At 35.6% G+C, this 18,991-nt stretch overlaps 1 long non-coding RNA gene across 3 annotated transcripts in view; it reads left to right on the top strand.

Moving 5' to 3' along the window:
• Window positions 1–17,560, top strand: part of LOC129498194 (uncharacterized) — a 78,050-nt gene extending 60,490 nt beyond the window's left edge. The window contains exons 3-5 of one of the 3 annotated variants that reach the window (XR_008662082.1): window positions 4,620–4,824; window positions 14,424–14,648; window positions 15,616–17,560. This is a non-coding gene — a long non-coding RNA (uncharacterized LOC129498194). The remainder of the gene's footprint in view (window positions 1–4,619; window positions 4,825–14,423; window positions 14,649–15,615) is intronic. The other 2 variants (XR_008662084.1, XR_008662083.1) reach the window with 2 other exon arrangements.
• The last annotated feature ends 1,431 nt before the right edge of the window (window positions 17,561–18,991 follow it).

Genomic DNA, 18,991 nt, shown 5'->3' with positions numbered 1-18,991 from the left:
TCTCATGCATTTTAAGATGTGTGGATACATAAACATGTACATATTTAATGGGCGTGCACACACACAGCTGTTTGACTAGGTAAGAATTATTCTTTAGCATTAATTGGCCAGTTCATAGAGCACCTTTTGGAGCACAAATTAGCAGGCTCAACTTAATTGGAAATGTGTATAACTTTTGACCAAACAAATTTCACCTCTAATATCTATCCTACAGAAATCTTTGCACATTCTTTTTTTTCTTTTTTTTTTCTCTTTGCACATTCTTAAAGGCATGTCACCATTGCAACATTTATATAATACCAAAAATTTGAAAGCAACATAAATGTTCATCAGTAAATTATACCTTCCTTCTATTAAATATTATGTGATTGGGAAAGTAAAGGTATAGGTCTTAATGTAGGAAGATATCCTTAAAACACTGACAAAAGAAATATGCAGCTCACTGAGTAATATGTATGGCATGATTTTATTTATGATAAAGCAAGCAAGTAAGTACCCTTTATGTGTGCACAAAGTACTCTGAAAGGAATTGTTAACTGTTAGTTGAGAAGAGAGGAACTGGACAAGGAATATTCAAGGGGAATAATTCTTTTCTTTATGCTTTTGAATTTTAAGATTGTATATAGGTATTACTTGTTCAAGCAGTAGGAAAAAAGTAATTTGCAAGTTTTTTTCAATAATTGTGATCTATTAATGAAATAGTACATGTTCCAATTAGAACATCATTAACAATAATGTGAAAATTACATGACGTAGACAATATTGATAAGATTGAAAAGATTGCTATTTAAATTGGTAGTTCACAAGATAGATTAAAGCACTGAAATGCTACCTTTGTTAATGGTTGAAAAATTTGCTATTTGACTATTTCCTTTTCAGTGTGAGGTGTCTAGACCACGTGTATTCTATAAGTGAGTGAGTGTTTAAGTAGCTGTCAATAGTGCGTTCAGGAGTGGCTTCCCAAGACATAGCCTTCATCCCTGGAACCTGTGAATGTGATCTTATTTGGAAATAGTCTTTGTAGATGTAACTACGTTAAGGATCTTGAGATGAGATCATCCTGGAGTATCTAAGTGGCCTCTAAATCAAGTGACAAGTGTCCTTAACAGAGTTAGGCAGAAGAAGATTTTAGACAGAAGAAGACACAAACACAGAGGAGAAGGATATGTGAAGATAGAAGCAGTGATTGCAGTGATGCAGCCATAAACTGTTAAGACCTAAAATCACCAGAGCTCACAGAGTCAAGGAATGCTGCTCCCCTGGAGCCTTCAAGGAACAGGGTCCCACAGATGAGTTGATTTTAGATTTTTGGTGTCCAGAGCTGTGAAAAAATAAATTTGTTTTTTGACCTACCAGGTTTGTGGCAATTAATTTGTCATAGAAGCACAGGAAACTAATATACCTTACATCTAAATAAAAAAATATGATAGGTTTAACATGCAGAAGAGATCAGAGAATTTTAAAGCTTAGATTATTTCAGATTTTCTTAGTGTGCTGCTTTTTTCTTCATTCCAAAATTTAAGTCCTTAGAATATTGACTACCAAAGGAATGAACATTATTCTGATTCCCCAGAACCACTGAATGTAGGAATCAATATAGGGATCATCTGGTCCAGTGGCCATACACAGAAGAGCCCATAGTGTCAGGAATAAGTCATGAATGTTGGAGTTGGGCTAGGTTAGGGCAGAAGTGCATGGTAAAAGGTAGTAAAGTGAAGTATCTGATCTACACAAACAAAGGCACTGCAAATCAAACAATTAAAAACCCTGCGAAGGGGATCCCTGGGTGGCTCAGCGGTTTTGCATCTGCCTTTGGCCCAGGGCGCGATCCTGGAGTCCCGGGATTGAGTCCCATGTCAGGCTCCTGGCAGGGGCCTGCTTACCCCTCCTCCTGTCTCTGCCTCTCTCTCTCTATGTCTATCATGAATAAATAAATCTTAAAAAAAAAAATAACCCTGCGAAGATATGAGACATATAGCTTCATTTGGCTGCCTGTGTGCCAGGGCTATCTACTACCAAAATGAAGAGAAAATGGAATCTGAAAGACTGTTGGTTGTTCCTGCCACAATACCTAATCAGCTCCTGAGCTAGGATCATAATTCCTGGTTCATCCCTTCTGATCGAGTGTTGTTCTGCCTCTGATTTGCTCTTTATCTCTGCTAAACAGTATGGAAAAAACTAAGATGTATTGACCAGCATGTGTTGGGCACCATGCCAGGTTTTTTCAGATGTGTAATCATGTAATTTGCACAACGGCCCCGTGAGGTTGGTAGGTTTCCTCAAGGTTGGGTAACTTGCCTAAGGTCACTCAATTAGTAATGCAGGTCTCTCTAGCTGCAAAACTCATGCTGTTCCAAGATATAATACCGCTTCTGAAGAGGGGCTCAACAAGCCATGAGACTTGGGGAAAATATGAATACATTCTTTCCAAAGACAGGTCATGGTAATTTTTAATACTACTGCTAATTTTTAATATGCTTGAATTGGAAAAAAAAATAGTGCTTCTTCAGTGATACAATCACCTTCACTATTTTTTTTTCCTGTTACATATCCTGTAGGTTTTCCTGTTATCTTTTTGGTTTTATAAGAATTTCCTTTCCCTTAATAAATCCAAGGCAACAGCCTTACTCCTTTTTTTTTCTCCTAATTATTCTGTAACTGCCAAAATTGTCAAATTACTTTTGAAACATGATCTGATTTCCTCTGTACTTGCTAAATGAAGCAATAATTCTGTATATCTGGCTTTCTTTAGCTAGTTGTACCTTTAACAATTCTGTCTTTGGATTTTATACATGCTTTAAGAACTAAGTTGGGCTATGCTAGAAGACAATTTTTTTCATTGATGCATGGAGAAAATGCACTTTTAGAAAATAAATTTTGGGAAGGAGTCTTGCCTGTAGTCATTCTACCAAATGACATGGGAGTTTTCTGGTTATTTTCTGTATTTAGTTAACCAATAAATATTTATTCATGGCCTGTTTTATGTTCAGCATGTTACATATGGGCTATTTTAGGTGTTTTAAAAGAAATAAGAGGGATCCCTGGGTGGCGCAGCAGTTTGGCACCTGCCTTTGGCCCAGGGCGCGATCCTGGAGACCGGCATCAAATCCCACGTCGGGCTCCCAGTGCATGGAGCCTGCTTCTCCCTCTGCCTGTGTCTCTGCCTCTCTCTCTCTCTCTCTCTCTCTCTCTCTGTGACTATCATAAAGAAATTAAAAAAAATTTTAAAAGAAATAAGAAATACAAAATATGACTTCAGTCTTCAGAAGCTTGCAACTGAGTTCTAGAAACAAGACTAACAAAGAATAAGAGACAGGAATGCCTTATAAAGCATTAGGAACTCAAAAATTGAATAGCGTAGTATGAACTAAAGTATTTAGAAAATATTTCATTAAGATTGTGGAATTTGAAGTGGACCTACAAAAATTGGGAAGGTGGAAGAAATGAGTAAGGTTTTGTGTGTGTGTCTTGGGGGGAGAATAGAATTAAAAAGGCAAATGCAGAATTGGTGTATTTGGGGGACAGTGGATGAATCAACTCACTGAAGAGAAATAAAGGGAATACGAAATTAGATATGGTAGCCAAATGGGAAAACATTAAATGCTCTAAAAGCCAGTCTAAGGAGTTTAGATTTAAAAGCAATTGATGGTAATGAATCCTCTTGTGCTGGAAAATGAAAAGATAAAAGGCATTTCTCAAAGAGATCTAGCATCAAAACATACAAGGGTTGGCTTAGAAGAGGAGCAAGGTCAATGTTCAAGTCAAGTAAGTATAGCAGCTAAAATATTGCTTTTTAAGTTTGTATTATAGGGAGTGCATAGACTAAGGGTAGTGGTAGTTGGAGTGGATAGAATAAGGTAGGTTCTTCCAAGAGGTGTTAAAGGGAGAAACAATGATGTTTAGAGATTAGACAATGGAAATGTCTGTAGGCAGCTAGAAAGGACATAGTATGATGGAGTAGGGAAGGAAGTATAGATTCATTAGTGGCCAGATAATACATGACATAGCTGAAATAGTGAATTAATATCAGCTCAATTATACTTAGAAAACCAGAAGGATGAGCTTAAAGAACATTCCACATTTAGGAACCTAGTAAGGAAGGGAGAGAAAAAGTTGTTTTAAAAAGATGGGAGAAGCTCTTAAATATGCCACAGAAGAAAGAATTTCATGAGTGGGTAGTTTGTAACACCAAACATTATAAGATATTGAAGAAAATGTCTGAGGAAAGGTCAAGGTCATCAATTTAGCAGGAGGAGATCATTGGTAATCCTCAGGAAATAGTTTCTGTGGAATAGTATGCACTGAAATAGGTGGTAAGGGGAATAAGAAGGAATTAGAATAGTGAAAAAGAAGAGAGGAAAGATGTAGATCAAATATTGGAATAGTTAGGAGCAAAACCAGAGAGTGATATTGATTAGTAAGTAGAAGAGCTAGGAATAAAAGGAGGATGTTATGATAGTTGACATCCAAGTGAACTTCACCTCCTGCTATTCACTTGTGTAGTTCCCCTTTCCATGGCATGGGGTTGACCTGTATAACCAACAGTATAGAAATAATGGTGCATGATTTCTGAGGCAAGGTCATACAAGATACTGTGCCTCTGCCATGTTTTCTCATAGATTACTCATGCTTGATGAAGCGAGCCCTCATGTCATTATGACACTCAAGCAGCTCTTGAAGAGGAGCTGAGGCTTCCTTCCAACAGTCAGCACCATGTTAGTGAACTGCCTTGGAAACCAATCATCCAGGTCCCAGTAAGCCTTCACATATCTACTGACATCCTGACTACAATCTCGTAAGAGACGGTCAGTCAAAACCACCCAGGTAAGCCACACCTGAGTTTCTGAGTTTGTTTTAAGCCACTTTGTTTTAGAGTACAGTTGACTCTTGAGCAACATGAGAGTTAGGTGTGCCAAACTAACCCCCTAGGAAGTAAAAAAATCAAATAATTTTTGACTCCTCCAAAACTTAACTACTAATAGTCTACTTTTGACCAGAAGACTCCTAATAACACAAAAGGTGAAGTGACACATATTTTGTATGTGATACATGTTACATTTTGTACTCTTACAATAAACTAAGCTATAGAGAAGAAAATCATGAGAATACATTTGTAGTACCCAACTGTATTTAGAAAAAAAATCCATGTGTAAGTGGACCCGTGCAGTTCAAACCCATGTTGTTTAAGGGTCAACTATAATTTCTCATGTATATTAGATAACTAATACAGATTTCTTTAGGTATTTTATTTTGCATGTATTTATCTCTTTTGTTTTTCTTTTTGACTGGTAGAACTCTGAATATGTTTTAAGGTGCTTATGAATATCAGAATGATTCAAGATGATAATACGAATAAAAGAATTGGTAGGAGTATGCTCTGAGTGACTGGAAAATTCAGGGAACTGAAATAAAGATGGGAAAGTTGATTTTCAAAAAGAAGTCACCTATTTTATGAAAGTAATGAGAGGTTCAGCATAGATGAACTCTATTCCATCCTGAGATGAAGATAGGAGTGCCTGAGATTGCTCACTTCAGATCAGTTCTTTTTACTAAATCCTCTATGTGTGCATTACCCTATATGTTTATATTTTTACCTAGATAGTCCAATAGGTACTTTCCTTATCCATAAGAAGATATTTTCTATGATACGTATACTTTGTAAGATAAATAGTGAAGAAGTTAACTTCATTCCTCACAAAGGACAGGAATCTGCTAAGTGATTCATTAAATACACACGTAATATTTCATAATGAAACAAATACTTTTACTTTTGGTTATCTCCATATTTTTCCCATAGGGATTGCTTATTATTGCCTTTAACACATCTACATTCACCATGGCATCAGGGAGCCATGTGCATGAACTCTGTAGATCCTCTTTGCTGTACAAAGGTCAAATGGACTTATGGCAGTGCTCTGAAGGGTGTACTTGGCAGTTAGTCTAACAAAAGGAGTGAAAATGCAGTAGAGATAAGATTACATAGATTGGGTTTATGATCCTGTATAGATTCTCAGATTCTGTAGTAAGCTCTTTGAAATGTATCTTCAGGGAGGATATGTTCACTTTATTACATTTATCAACATTGTTTGAACATAATCCATTTGTAGGGTACTTCTTTTTCTTAGAGCATTCATTTTAGAAAGTTTGAAATTGTATACACCACTCAGGCTATTACCATAGGAGAGAAAGACTGAACTCAGCTCTGCTGAAACAAAAGGCAAGAGGATTTTTAAGTGATGGGGTGAACTAGAGAAAGGCACAGGGGACATTAGAGAGAATGCATGTTTTGTAATAGCCTGAGTAGCGTGGTCTTTGCTTAACTTTGGCACAGGTTTTGCTTTGGCCCTGGAAATCCTGTTGTCATCTGGCCTTGCATGCCAATATCAGTGAAGACAGAATTGAGATGGAATTTTTAAAGTCTATATCTTTAATGTTAAGAGAAAACCAAATAAAATGCTCAAATAAATATTTAGTTGTAAATTGGGGCAAAATTTACAGGGATCTGGAAATTGAATGTGGACATTATTTCAAAACAATAGAGTGAGGGCAGCCTGGGTGGCTCAGTGGTTTAGCGCCACCTTCAGCCCAGGGCCTGATCCTGGAGACCCAGGATCAAGTCCCATGTCGGGCTCCCTGATGAATAAATAAATAAAATCTTTTTTGTTTTAAAGATTTTATTTTTATTTATTTATGAGAGAGAGAGAGAGAGGCAGAGACACAGGCAGAGGGAGAAGCAGGGTCCATGCTGGGAGCCTGACGCGGCACTCGATCCTGATCCTGGGGCTCCAGGATAGGGCCCTGGGCCGAAGGCGGGCGCCAAACCTCTGAGCCACCTAGGGATCCCCTAAATAAAATCTTTTAAAAAAAATGATAGAGCAATAATTTGGTCAAAAAAAGAAAACACAGGCACGCCTGGGTGGCTCAGCAGTTGAGTATGGATATGGATATGATCCTGGGGTCTGATTAAGTCCTAAGTCCTGCACTGGACTCCTTGCAGGGAGCCTGCTTCTCCCTCTGCCTTCAGTGTTGTTAATTTATCAACTCCTGGTAACTTTTGTTAACTATTTCCTGTAAAAACTAGGGCAATTAATACAAATGAATGCCTGCCTTTTTTCTCCCCAACAAACTCCCCTTTTGGTTTTCTTACATGTGTTGTAATACAAAGAAGCTCTTCTTATAGTTATTATATTTAAAGTACTTAGACATCTTTTTCTCCTTCCAATAAGATTAATGGTTCTCCGACTTAAGCATGCATCAAAATCACTTGAAGGGCTTGTTAAAACGCAGATTCCTGGGCCCTATCCCTAGAAAATGATTCAGCAGGTGTTGTGATTGTGTTAAATTAGCATTGCTATTTACAGCCCGGGGCTGAGCTGGGATGTCAGGCTGTCGAATGGTGAGTCACTTGTCAACAAAATACTACAAAGGAATTGACTTAATATTCATAACTCCTGGAGGAAATTCATGGCATATGTGTAGGGACCATGAGAAGGGGTCAAGGCAGGGTACAGGCAGAGAGATTGGTGGGATGTGGGGCACATGCCTTTATTAGGGTCTGAGGGTGGAGTGATTTGAAATTCCTGGATTAAAGCAAAATTGGTCAATTCAAACCAAAAGAACAATGTTTTGGTAAGCTTCATGGGGCATTTACCTGAGAGGTGCCCAAGGGGAAGGCCCTGGGAATGTGGAGGAGAGTGCTTAACACAATGATAGCTAAGAGAGTCCTATTAGGAGCATATTTATTCATGACTCTGGGCACTGTTACCTAAGGCATGCACTCAGGCAGTGACTAGTTTGAGTTCAAGGTCCCTGCAGGCCATTTGGCCACACAGGATGAATGCCAAGGCAGCACTATCATAGATCCACTTAGCTAAACTCTTAACAGTAGCTCTAAGCTGAAACCTGAGAATTTGCTTTTCTATTAAGTTCCCAGGTGATGCTGATTTGCTTGTCCCATGGTCCACACTTTGAGAACTATGCCTTTAGATGGTATTTATTGAGTGACATATAAGATGAAGAAATTTGTGACTCTACCCTTCTCTTTATTCTTCATTGCGTTCACTTTAACTTTTGTTAACTGTACCATTACTTTTATGTTGCTAATATTTACAGAGAAAATGAGTGAGAAATATCAGAGAGCGTGACAGAACATGAGAGACTCCTAACTCTGGGAAACGAACAAGGGGTGGTGGAAAGGGAGGTGGGCAGGGGGTTGGGGTGACTGGGTGACGGCCACTGAGGGGGGCACTTGATGGGATGAGCACTGGGTGTTATGCTATATGTTGGCAAATTGAACTCCAATTAAAATAAATTAAAAAAAATATTTACAAAATTGCATTATTTCTGGTTATTATAAGTATGCTCTGTCCTTTGCAACAGTTGATTCAAAAATTTGAAAACTAATAAAGTGATGGATGATCTGCAGAGAAGAAAACATATGCCCATGTAACAGGATCAAAATCATTAGAACCTTTCTCACTCCCACTTTTGTCTTCAAATACAGATTCTAGCTTTGCCCATTGAGCCTCATTTCTTCTTCTGCTTTCTGAGGACATTCAAAGGCTGCAGGACTAGGTTTGAGGACTTTATGATGCAGATACTAGAGGAAAGTAGAGAAAAGTCCTAAAATCAAAGGGTGTGCTAAGGCTGGGGAATGGGTTTTGGGGTGAATAGAAAGGAATAGAAATAATTTCATGTGTAAGGGAATTAGATGGGAGAGTTCATAGGAATTTAAAGTATTCTTGGGATCCCTGGGTGGCGCAGCGGTTTGGCGCCTGCCTTTGGCCCAGGGCGCGATCCTGGAGACCCGGGATCGAATCCCACGTCGGGCTCCCGGTGCATGTGTCTCTGCCTCTCTCTCTCTCTCTCTCTCTCTGTGACTATCATAAAAAAAAAAAAAATTTTAAAGTATTCTTATCTGTGTAATCCTTTAATGGTGGAAGAAATGCAAAGATAGGTTCTGACTGTGGCTTTTTGCTTTTCTTTTTAAAGTCTGTCTGTCTTTCTGTATCTTTTATTGATGGAAAGGTCAAATAATTTTTATCTCTTATTTTGAAGTTCCAGACCTTTAATAAACACAATTTATATCCTGAAATTTAGCTTCTTTATAGAGACCCTCCTCACAGAGAACTCTGAATTCCTTTTCTTCTATTTTATTCTAAGGAAGTTTTTAAAATTCATAGAAAGATTTTTTCTCAGATATTACTATTACGAAAACATAAAACAGGCAATTGTGGTGTAATATATTGGGGACTATACAATTATCTGTGGTCTCAGGATTCTTTATACTCCTTAAAATTATTAGGGATCCCAAAGAACTTATAAATCATAAAATTAAAAAATATTTATATATTTAAAAATGGCTGGGTGGCTCAGTGGTTGAGAAGCTGCTTTTGATTCAGGTCATGATTCTGGGGTCCTGGGATCAAGTACCACAATAGGCTCCCCACAGAGAGTCGGCTTCTTCCTCTGTCTATGTCCCTGCCTTTATCTCTGTGTCTTCCATGAATAAATAGATAAAATCTTTAAAAAAAAAATAAAAATGGCTATACTGAAACTATTATTGATTAACATGAATACTGTTTTTTTAAAGGTTTATTTATTTATTTATTTATTTATTTATTTATTTATTTATTTATGATAGACATAGAGAGAGAGAGAGGCAGAGACACAGGAGGAGGGAGAAGCAGGCTCCATGCCGGGAGCCCGATGTGGGACTCGATCCTGGGACTCCAGGATCGCGCCCTGGGCCAAAGGCAGGCACTAAACTGCTGAGCTACCCAGGGATCCCCAACGTGGATACTGTTTTAAAAGTTAACTGTTCTTCTCGAATAAAAAGTTATTAGAATAGCATTGTTTTACAATTGTATAAATTGCTTTAATGTCCAGCTTAATAGAAGACACCTGTATTCTCATACCTGCTTTTGCATCAGTCTGCTGCCATATATCATTTAGGTAGAAATATGTAAAGAAAATCTGCTAAGAGAGGGATATTTTAATAGCCTTCTAGATAATTGTGAATATTCCTTTCTTAATGCTATACTGAAAGTTACTTTATAAAAGGTAGATTCTTAAAGGTTGGTTTCAATATGGAATCTAAAACTATATCCTATTAGTTTCCTATTGCACTGCAGCAAATTACTGTAAACTGAGTAATTGATAACAGAAATCTATTCCCTGGAGGCCAGAAATCTGAAATTCAGGTGTTAGGTAGGTTGCATTTCCTTAAGAGGCTCAAGGAGAGAATCTGATCTGTGCCTCTTTCATATTCTGATGGCATTGGCATTTCTTGATTGGTGACCTAATCAACCTCTGCCTCTGGGTCACATCTGCCTTTGCCTAATTCTTATAACTATTTTCATTGAATTTAGGTCCCATTCACATAATTCAAAATAAACTTCCCTCAAAATCCTTAATATAATTATATCTTTGACATGTAATTCATTCTTTTTTCACTAAGGTAGAGTTTCTGGGGATAAAGAATAGGACTTACCTTTCATGGGGGCCACCATTCAGCTAATGACATACCAGTAACCTGGTCCTACTCTATTTCATTAAAATTCATAGCTTTATCTTGCTATCTGTATTGTCTTTTACCACACATGATATTATAACATCATACAATAGTCATTTGGAATATACTCATTTACCAAGTTAGAAGGATCTTCCAAATATTGATAGATTTTATTATATAGTGTAAAAAAAAACCCACTTACCAATATCACCATAAAACTCATCAATAATGTCTTTGAAGATTGGGAACATGCATGGTGGCAGATAAATTTTTTCTAAAATTATCACTTTCACTTGAAAGTTCCAATTTTATCATTGGCAGCAAATCTAGTCAGTTCTCTTTTTTTGAAGTTGACAGGCTCACTTTGTTCATTGTTAAGAATGTTCTACCAAATATCCCCAATCTGAATAACTATCATTTGTTTTCTGTCATTCTTTCAAGTAAAAATAGTGTTCTGTAAATAGTAGCTAGTTTAGCTCACAAGTCAAACCATAGCATGACTGCTTTTCTTAAAGGCAACCATCATACTTCAGTATGCAGAAAAGAACTTTATATATAATTCTCCCTTGTCAAACAGTGTTTAAAAGATGTATACCAAAGAGTTGAGATTTAATAATATTAATAATTTCTACTGCTTCAAGGATATTTTTAAGTGGAATTGGTTTTTTCCCCTTATTTTTTTGGTACTGTGAGTGTGTGGGAGTGGAAAATATGAATACTAGTAAAGCTTGGTGCCACTTGATTCATGTGGAAATGTCAGCAATTTTACCCATGATTGCTCTTGAACCATCAGTGCAAATATCAATGTAGTGAAAGAAGACAAATAACATACAAAAATAATTAAAATACTTTCTACCTAGCATACCCCTAAAAGGTCTAGGGAACTCTCGAGAATTTCTATGTTGAGGTCTTCTCAAACTCCTTTGTATTTACAGTCCAGCTCTTTTAGAGTTAAGGTTTGTGATACCTGCAGTCTTTTTCTTACAGAATTATACTCTGTATCATCAATAGCATCAATGATAGAGCATTTCTTTAAAAGGATGCTCTACTGTATACTCTGCAATTTCCTTCCAAGTTTGATATCCACTCAGTATGTTTTGATGTTGAACTTTTCAGATTATTTTCAGAAAGTGTCAACAGAAGGATTGCAAACAAAAAGCAGGATGGATATTACTTGCTCAAATACTTCCAAAGTTGTTTGTGACTGAATAGTTAAGGGAGTATAATTGTCTAGTCATGCTACTAGGACTGAAAACTGAGGTCATGCTGTGCAAGCAATGATTAATATCTTTGTGATATTGAATTGTATATGCATATATATGGGTATCTTCTTGTTCTAGCTGCTTTTGTGCCTTTCAGGAGTATATTACGACTTTCCTCATGAAAGCTTCGAACATTTCTAAGCTTGCAGACATACTCTATTATAATGAGGTTCTCTCTTTCATTAAATCCTCTAATTGGTTTTGTGTTGTGTGTTTACATACTACATTTCTTCAAAGAAAGATTTACCATCATAAAGATACTAATATTCTATAAATTAATAAATTTAATGCAGTTTTGATAGAGTTACCAGAATTACCATATAGTTTACTCTCTCTGGGTGTAAATATGCTAACTGGTAGTTGCATTTGGAAAAGCAAATAAGCAAATACAGCCACAAATGTCCTGATAAGAAGAGGAGTAATATGTGGGGTGAACTAGCTCTATCAGATACTAAAACATATAAAGATTAAAATAATGTATTATTGATAGCTAAAGAGAAGAGAACAAGAAAATCTATGAATAGATCCTAATCCTTGTGAGATTTTTTTTTTGGTAAAGTTCAGTATATCAAATCAGTGGGGAAAAAATATGTTTTTTAATAAGGGATCCTGGGATAACTAACCAGACATAAAGAAAAGATAAAATTCAATTCATTCTCACACTATATATCAAGATAAATTTCAAATGGACCAGAAGTGCAAATTTAAAGAACAAAATCTACAAACCTACTGGAAGGAAATCTGAGTATATTGCTCTGTAAACTGGGAGTAGAGAGGACTTTATTGCTTCTTCATTTAATCAGAGTTCAAGGAAAAGCTTGTAAATTTGATCATTTTAAAAAATGGAATGACTAAAGAATTATAAGCAAAATCAAAGATAAGTAATCAATTAGAAAAAATTTAAATTTATTTCAAAAATAAAGTTGATAGGCCAGAGTTTCTAAAAATAGAGACAGAAAATTATATCTTTAGAGGAAAATGAAAAATGAGCAGTTTATAGAAAAGGAGAGGAAAATGTCTTAAACATGGAGGAGTCTTAATTTTGCTCCCAATAAGTAAAAGGCAAATTGAAACTACAATGAAATTCCATTTCTATTAGATTGGCAAAAATTCCAATTTGGCAACATACCTTTGGATCAAACCTGTGGGGAGACGGGTGTTCTCATATGTTGCTGGAGGGAATACAAAATGATAAAACTATTATGAGGAGAAACTTTGTGTTATCTAGTAAAATTATGGATGATGTTAATTTTTGGCTCAGCAATGCCTCTGAAATCTGTCTCAAAAATACCTAGGCAAATATGCAGAAAGGATATTTGCATAGGATTGTCTATCTTTCTAGTCCCCTTTGATGGGATATTTGGGTTTCAGATATTTGTGTAAAAAACTATTACATCCACACAATGAAGTTTTGAATAAAAGTTATAAAAGAATGAGGAACTTATCTAAATAGTGCTATAGAATAAAGCAATATGTTAGAAAAAAACATGTATTATTGCTTATATATATATATATTTAGATTTGCAAATACATGTACACATACAAGCCAACATATGATATGTACATCTATGCACATACACATGTATAAATGAATATATAATGTGTAAACGTGTACATTATAGAAAAATATGTATAAAAATATACATCTGTACATATTTGTTTTTCCTTATATTAAAAGGATGAATGAATAAATCAGAACATTTTTCAAAGAAACAATATGTGGAGGGCATATAAATAGAACCTGAACTGCCTGAATATAACATATTTTATGGGTTGACTTTGAATCCATTTAAATGTGTTTAGTTTTACATAAGCTTAGAAAATTAATACAAATAATACAAACACAAAAGCATTATATAAAATAAAAACAAGATGAACTAATGAACCTAATTTTGACCCAGTATAAGTATATAAATCACATATAGAAGAAATATAAGTGATTTAAAATTCTGGTAAATTTACTTCAAACACAGGATTATATTTTATGGAAAAAATTAGATAAGAATTTTTTTTAACCAATTGTGCTATTTGTTATAATACTGAAATTGTTATTCTCTTAGTAGAATAAAATGACTAAGGGATATGTTAATACTACAAAGAAGCCAAAATTTTCAGACTGAGGTAAAAATAAAATGATAATCTAAATTTGAATAGGAATTACTGGTATGAATTCATACTTCTTACTGCATTTTCTCTTTTAAGAAATGCATATTATCTTACTTTGTCTGCTGAAAGCCCTAGAAACTGTAATGGACTCTCTAGCAATAAGCACCCATAGTACTTAGAATAGCATCTCTAAATACCATTCCTTGTTTTTAGAAACCAAAATATCTTGGAGAAATGAGAAACTTGAGTTTAGAGAAGAAAAGCTAACAAAGACTTGTATTTCAAGATGCCTGGATAACTCAGTGGTTGTGATCCTGGGGGCCAAGGCATGATCTCAGGGTCCTGGGATCAAGTCTTGTACCAGGCTCCCCAGAGGGAGCCCGCTTCTCCTTCTGTGTATGTCATTGCCTCTCTCTCTGTGTCTCTCATGAATAAATAAAATAGAATAAAAAAATAAAATGAAATACGTATATTTCTGTTTTATTCTCCTTAGAATGTACTATTTTTCAGTCATATTGATTTATATCTTTCTTCCATTTCAGAAAATACTCTGGCTTTAGCTCTTTGAAGATTTCCCCTTCTCCATTCTTATCTTCTATAATTCCAGCAAACAGTTGAAGATTTTATTTACTTATTGGACCTAAAGAACATAAGCAGGAGGAGTGGCAGGCACAGGGAGAAGGAGAAGCAGGCTTCCCACTGAGCATGGAGCCCAATGTGGAGCTGAATCCAGAGGATCCTGGGATCATGACCTGAGCCAAAGGCAGGTACTTAACCGACTGAGCTATCCAGGTGCTCTGACAGCAGACAAATATTTGGTTTCCTCATTCTGTCCTCCATATCTTCTAAATTCTTTTTACATTTTTTTAATCTCTTGATCTCTCTCTGGTTTCATTGTAGATAAATATTTCATATGTGTCTTCTAGCTCACTAAGTATCCTTTCTACTCTCTTTCCTGCTATTTTAAACATTCATTGAATTATTTATTTCAAATTTATTTTTTGTAATTCATTTTTTATTTTTTATTTTTTATTTTTTTTTTTAATTTTTTTGTTTTATTTATTTATGATAGGCACACAGTGAGAGAGAGAGAGAGGCAGAGACACAGGCAGAGGGAGAAGCAGGCTCCATACACCGGGAGCCCGATATGGGATTCGATCCCGGGTCTCCAGGATCGCACCCTGGGCCAAAGGCAGGCGCCAAATCGCTGCGCCACCCAGGGATCCCCGTAATTCATTTTTTAAATTTTGTGTATTCATTTGTTAGTTTCTTGATTTGTGCTGATCTTTGCCATTGTCTAGGTGGTTCATGTAAACATTTCATTCATGATTCCTCTAAATGTCGGGATTGACAATTTCAAAATCTTTAAGCCTTGTTGGTATTAATTTTTACTTGATCTTTTATTTTTTGTTTTTTGCTGGATTTAATTCAAAATTGTTGGAAGCCCGGGTGGCTCAGCGGTTTAGTGCCACCTTCCGCCAGCATGATTCTGGAGACCTGGGATCGAGTCCCATGTCAGGCTCCCTGCATAGAGCCCACTTCTCCCTCTGCCTGTGTCTCTGCTTCTCTCTCTTTCTCTCTCTCTGTGTCTTTCATGAATAAATAAATAAAATCTTAAAAAACAAAGTGGTTTACCTTCTTACATGTGTGTGACAATCTTTGTAAAGTTATGCATGTTTTCTACTTCTGGAAATTTTGCAAGACTACCACATATAATGTTTTTGCTCCTTACAGGTTTTGGTTTCAGAGCAGATAGTCAAGACTCTGCTTCCCTTCTAAAAGTTAATATCTGCAAAACTGTGTTGCTAGAAGACTTGGCCTCTGAGGTTCTGTGCTGCTTCCTGCTGCCATCCATCTAGGCCAGCCCATTCTTCCTTAATCCCTGCCTCTCTGACTCTGAAGTACTGACCCCATTTTTCTTTCATTGTCCTCTGTCGTGTATCTATAGGAGTTCCAGCTATGGAAGCCTTGGCTTTAGAATTTTAAGGCATTAGAACACTTGAGTTTTGATCTCTGCTTCATCCCTTACATATTGTTGTTAGTCAATATTGACTATTTTTTCTAATTCTACAAATTTGACACTATAATCATAATTACTATTTTACCTAGACATTTTCTCTTTAACATAGTTTTTTTTACTCACTTTTTTTTCTTATGTCTGTCCTGACTGGAAGAATGACTAACTTGGAGTCTACAAGACACATAAAAAGTTTTGAAATACTTTGGGATCCTCATGGTGGTTATTCCCACTTTAAACAGTAGTGGAAATTTCTCTAGTGTGTTTTAGTAAGTAAACACAGTAAAATAGTGTAGTGGGTATGCATAGGACAGAAAAATTGTGTGCTCAATAGAGCGTTTTGCTTTGTGCCAGGGGCCTCTTCCATAGACTTAATTGCAATGAGGAAATCATGGCAAATAGCTTGAGCCAGCAATTTACAGATTATTAGACAAGAAGATTTATTGAACTAAACAATAAAAAGGAAAAGCCATTTTATAATGTGTGATAGAATGGTCTAACCAAAAAATTGTTGTCTCCTCTGGTCTATATACATAAATCAGTGCCTTATCATTTCTGTGCAGTCATGCCTAACATTTTTTACCCTGGAATTACAAGTAAAACCTTTGTAATACAGGCCTTAGAATACATTTTTTATGTCACATCTAATAAGCATTTTTAAAATGCCATTTTCCCCTCACTTTTATTCTTCCTGCATTAGAAGCTCACAGTCTAGTAACTCATCATTTATATCATGAACAGATCCTAAGCAGCCTTATGCAGGTGGCTGACCCTCCGATGAGACACATTACTTTGCATGGAGAAAATAGGAAATTCAAAATAAATACTTCAGCCTTAATGTTACCAGAGTTTGTTTTCTGTTACAGAAAGTGTTATTATAGTGGTTATTATTACTAAGGACAGATATGAGCTATTTGAGGCTGGTTTGGTTTTGCTATTCTCAATTTGACCCTTAAGGGGTAAATGTTTTCCTATTGCTCATAATTTCATTCATCATTTTCTTCTCTGTCCTTTTTTTATTTCTACTGCTGCTCCAGCCTCATTTCAGAAATTGCTGTTGGCAAGAAGAAATGTGTACAACACGAATTACCTGTAGGAGTTAGATTGCATCAGTATTGTCAGTAATATTGTTTAGAATCAGCTTAAAACATTGCTTTGTAATTCTGAAAAACAGTGGAAATGGGAGACAGATAATATCCAAGACTCCCATATCTTCTTTTTGTAGGCATGGAAGAAAATCCTATGTTTGGGACATTTCAAAAGGACGTGGCATTTGAGAGAGGATATAATTTTCCTATTTATAAGGCAAATGATAATAAAACAATGAAAAGTGAAAGCAAGAAAGTCATGTTTATACCCCAAGTTTGTGGAGTATTTCTTATTTAAAAAAAGGCTCTTGTAAAGTAGAGAAGATAAAATGTTGAGCGGCATATGTTCATTTTGGAGGTAAAATAAATTCTCATTTCCCCATCACTGAAGCTAAGAAATAAGAAATTATTACCACCATAGAAGACTACTCCGTGCCCCATAATTATCCTAGCTTCTGTGCCTCTCTTAGGTTCCAAGAGGTCACTACCATTCTGAAATTATGATTTCTGTGTTTCTGAAATTGTGAATTCTCACTTTTCTAACTTTTTAAAACGTTTCTCTCTGAAAAATATATCATTTTGCCTTTTTGAAAAACATCACAAAAAATAAAAATAAAAAACACATAAATGGAGTCATATTGTATGTATTCTGTAAGTTTCTTATTTTTATGTTAATGAGGTAGTCTATTTTTACTATCCTATAGTATTTGATTGTGTTAATCTGTGTATACATGTGACTGTATGTAAATAGATTTTCATATATGTATATATGATGAATGGGTTATTTATCCATTCCACTAGTAGTAAATATCTGCAGCATTTTTGGGCTTTTTTTGTTATAAATGATGATACTCTTATGAATAATAATAATAATATCTTAAGTTATAGTAATATGTGCTATGCACTATTGCAGGAACTTTATGTATATCAACTCCTTTAAATAGCAGCACAAACCTATGAGCTCTGCACCATTATCATAAATTTACAGATGAGGAGACTGGAGAATTAAAGTGCTAATATACTAAGATACAGCAAAGATGGAATTACAGTACCAAGAGCTGAACTACATAGTTGGTGCTTGGAGACACTGTGCTTTGTCACTTGATTTTTGCAGTGCTTTTGAAACACATTTTCAAGAATGTTTCTATACTTGACACAGACTTGGAATTGCTGGATAAGTAGGGTTTGCCCATGCTCCACTTTATTATGGAATGCCAGACTTTCCCAAACTCTTCCAATTTCCCTCCTTCTAGCAGTGAATGAAAATTTTCATTAATGCCAGCCTTGCCAATACTTGTTATCATTTGACTTCTTCTTCTTCTTCTTCTTTTTTTTTTTTTTTAAGATTTTATTTATTTACTCATGAGAAACAGAAAGACAGAGAGGCAGAGACACAGGTGGAGGGAGAAGCAGGCTCCATGCAGGGAGCCTGACATGGGACTTGATCCTGAGTCTCCAGGATCAGGCCCTGGGCTGAAGGCAATGCTAAATCATTGAGCCACCTGGGCTGCCCGTATTTTTTGACTTCTTAAGTTTTACAAATCTTGAGGGTATGAATGAGTATTAGATGGTGATTTTCATTTTCATCTCTTGATTATTAAGGAAGCTGAATTTTTTCATACATTTATATAGGGATTTTGTGTTCCCTGTGAAAAGTCCTTTTTTTTTGTGAATTTTTCCCTATTTGAATATGTTTTTTTCCTTATCGATTGATAGGGCATTTATATTTTTTGTGCTTTAGTTATGTTGATAATATCTTTACCTAGTTTATGACTTGTTTATTTAATTTTGATGAACTAGAGTTCTTAATTTTATTGTAGTCAAATTTATAATCGCCTTTAAGATACACACTTTTTATACCTTAAAGTCATGAATGCTTTTCTTCACATTCTAATTTTTAAATTTTCTTCTCAGTTATGTCTTTAAACTGTATTTTTTGTTCATGATAATCCACTGTTATTTTTTTCTATATGAAAACCAATTGCACTAGTACCATGTATTGAAG

The sequence above is a fragment of the Nyctereutes procyonoides genome, unplaced genomic scaffold (genome assembly GCF_905146905.1).
Source record: "Nyctereutes procyonoides isolate TBG_1078 unplaced genomic scaffold, NYPRO_anot_genome, whole genome shotgun sequence".
Taxonomy (NCBI): domain Eukaryota; kingdom Metazoa; phylum Chordata; class Mammalia; order Carnivora; family Canidae; genus Nyctereutes; species Nyctereutes procyonoides.
Note: the sequence above shows the minus strand (reverse complement) of the source record. Positions and strands in the feature narration are given on the sequence as shown.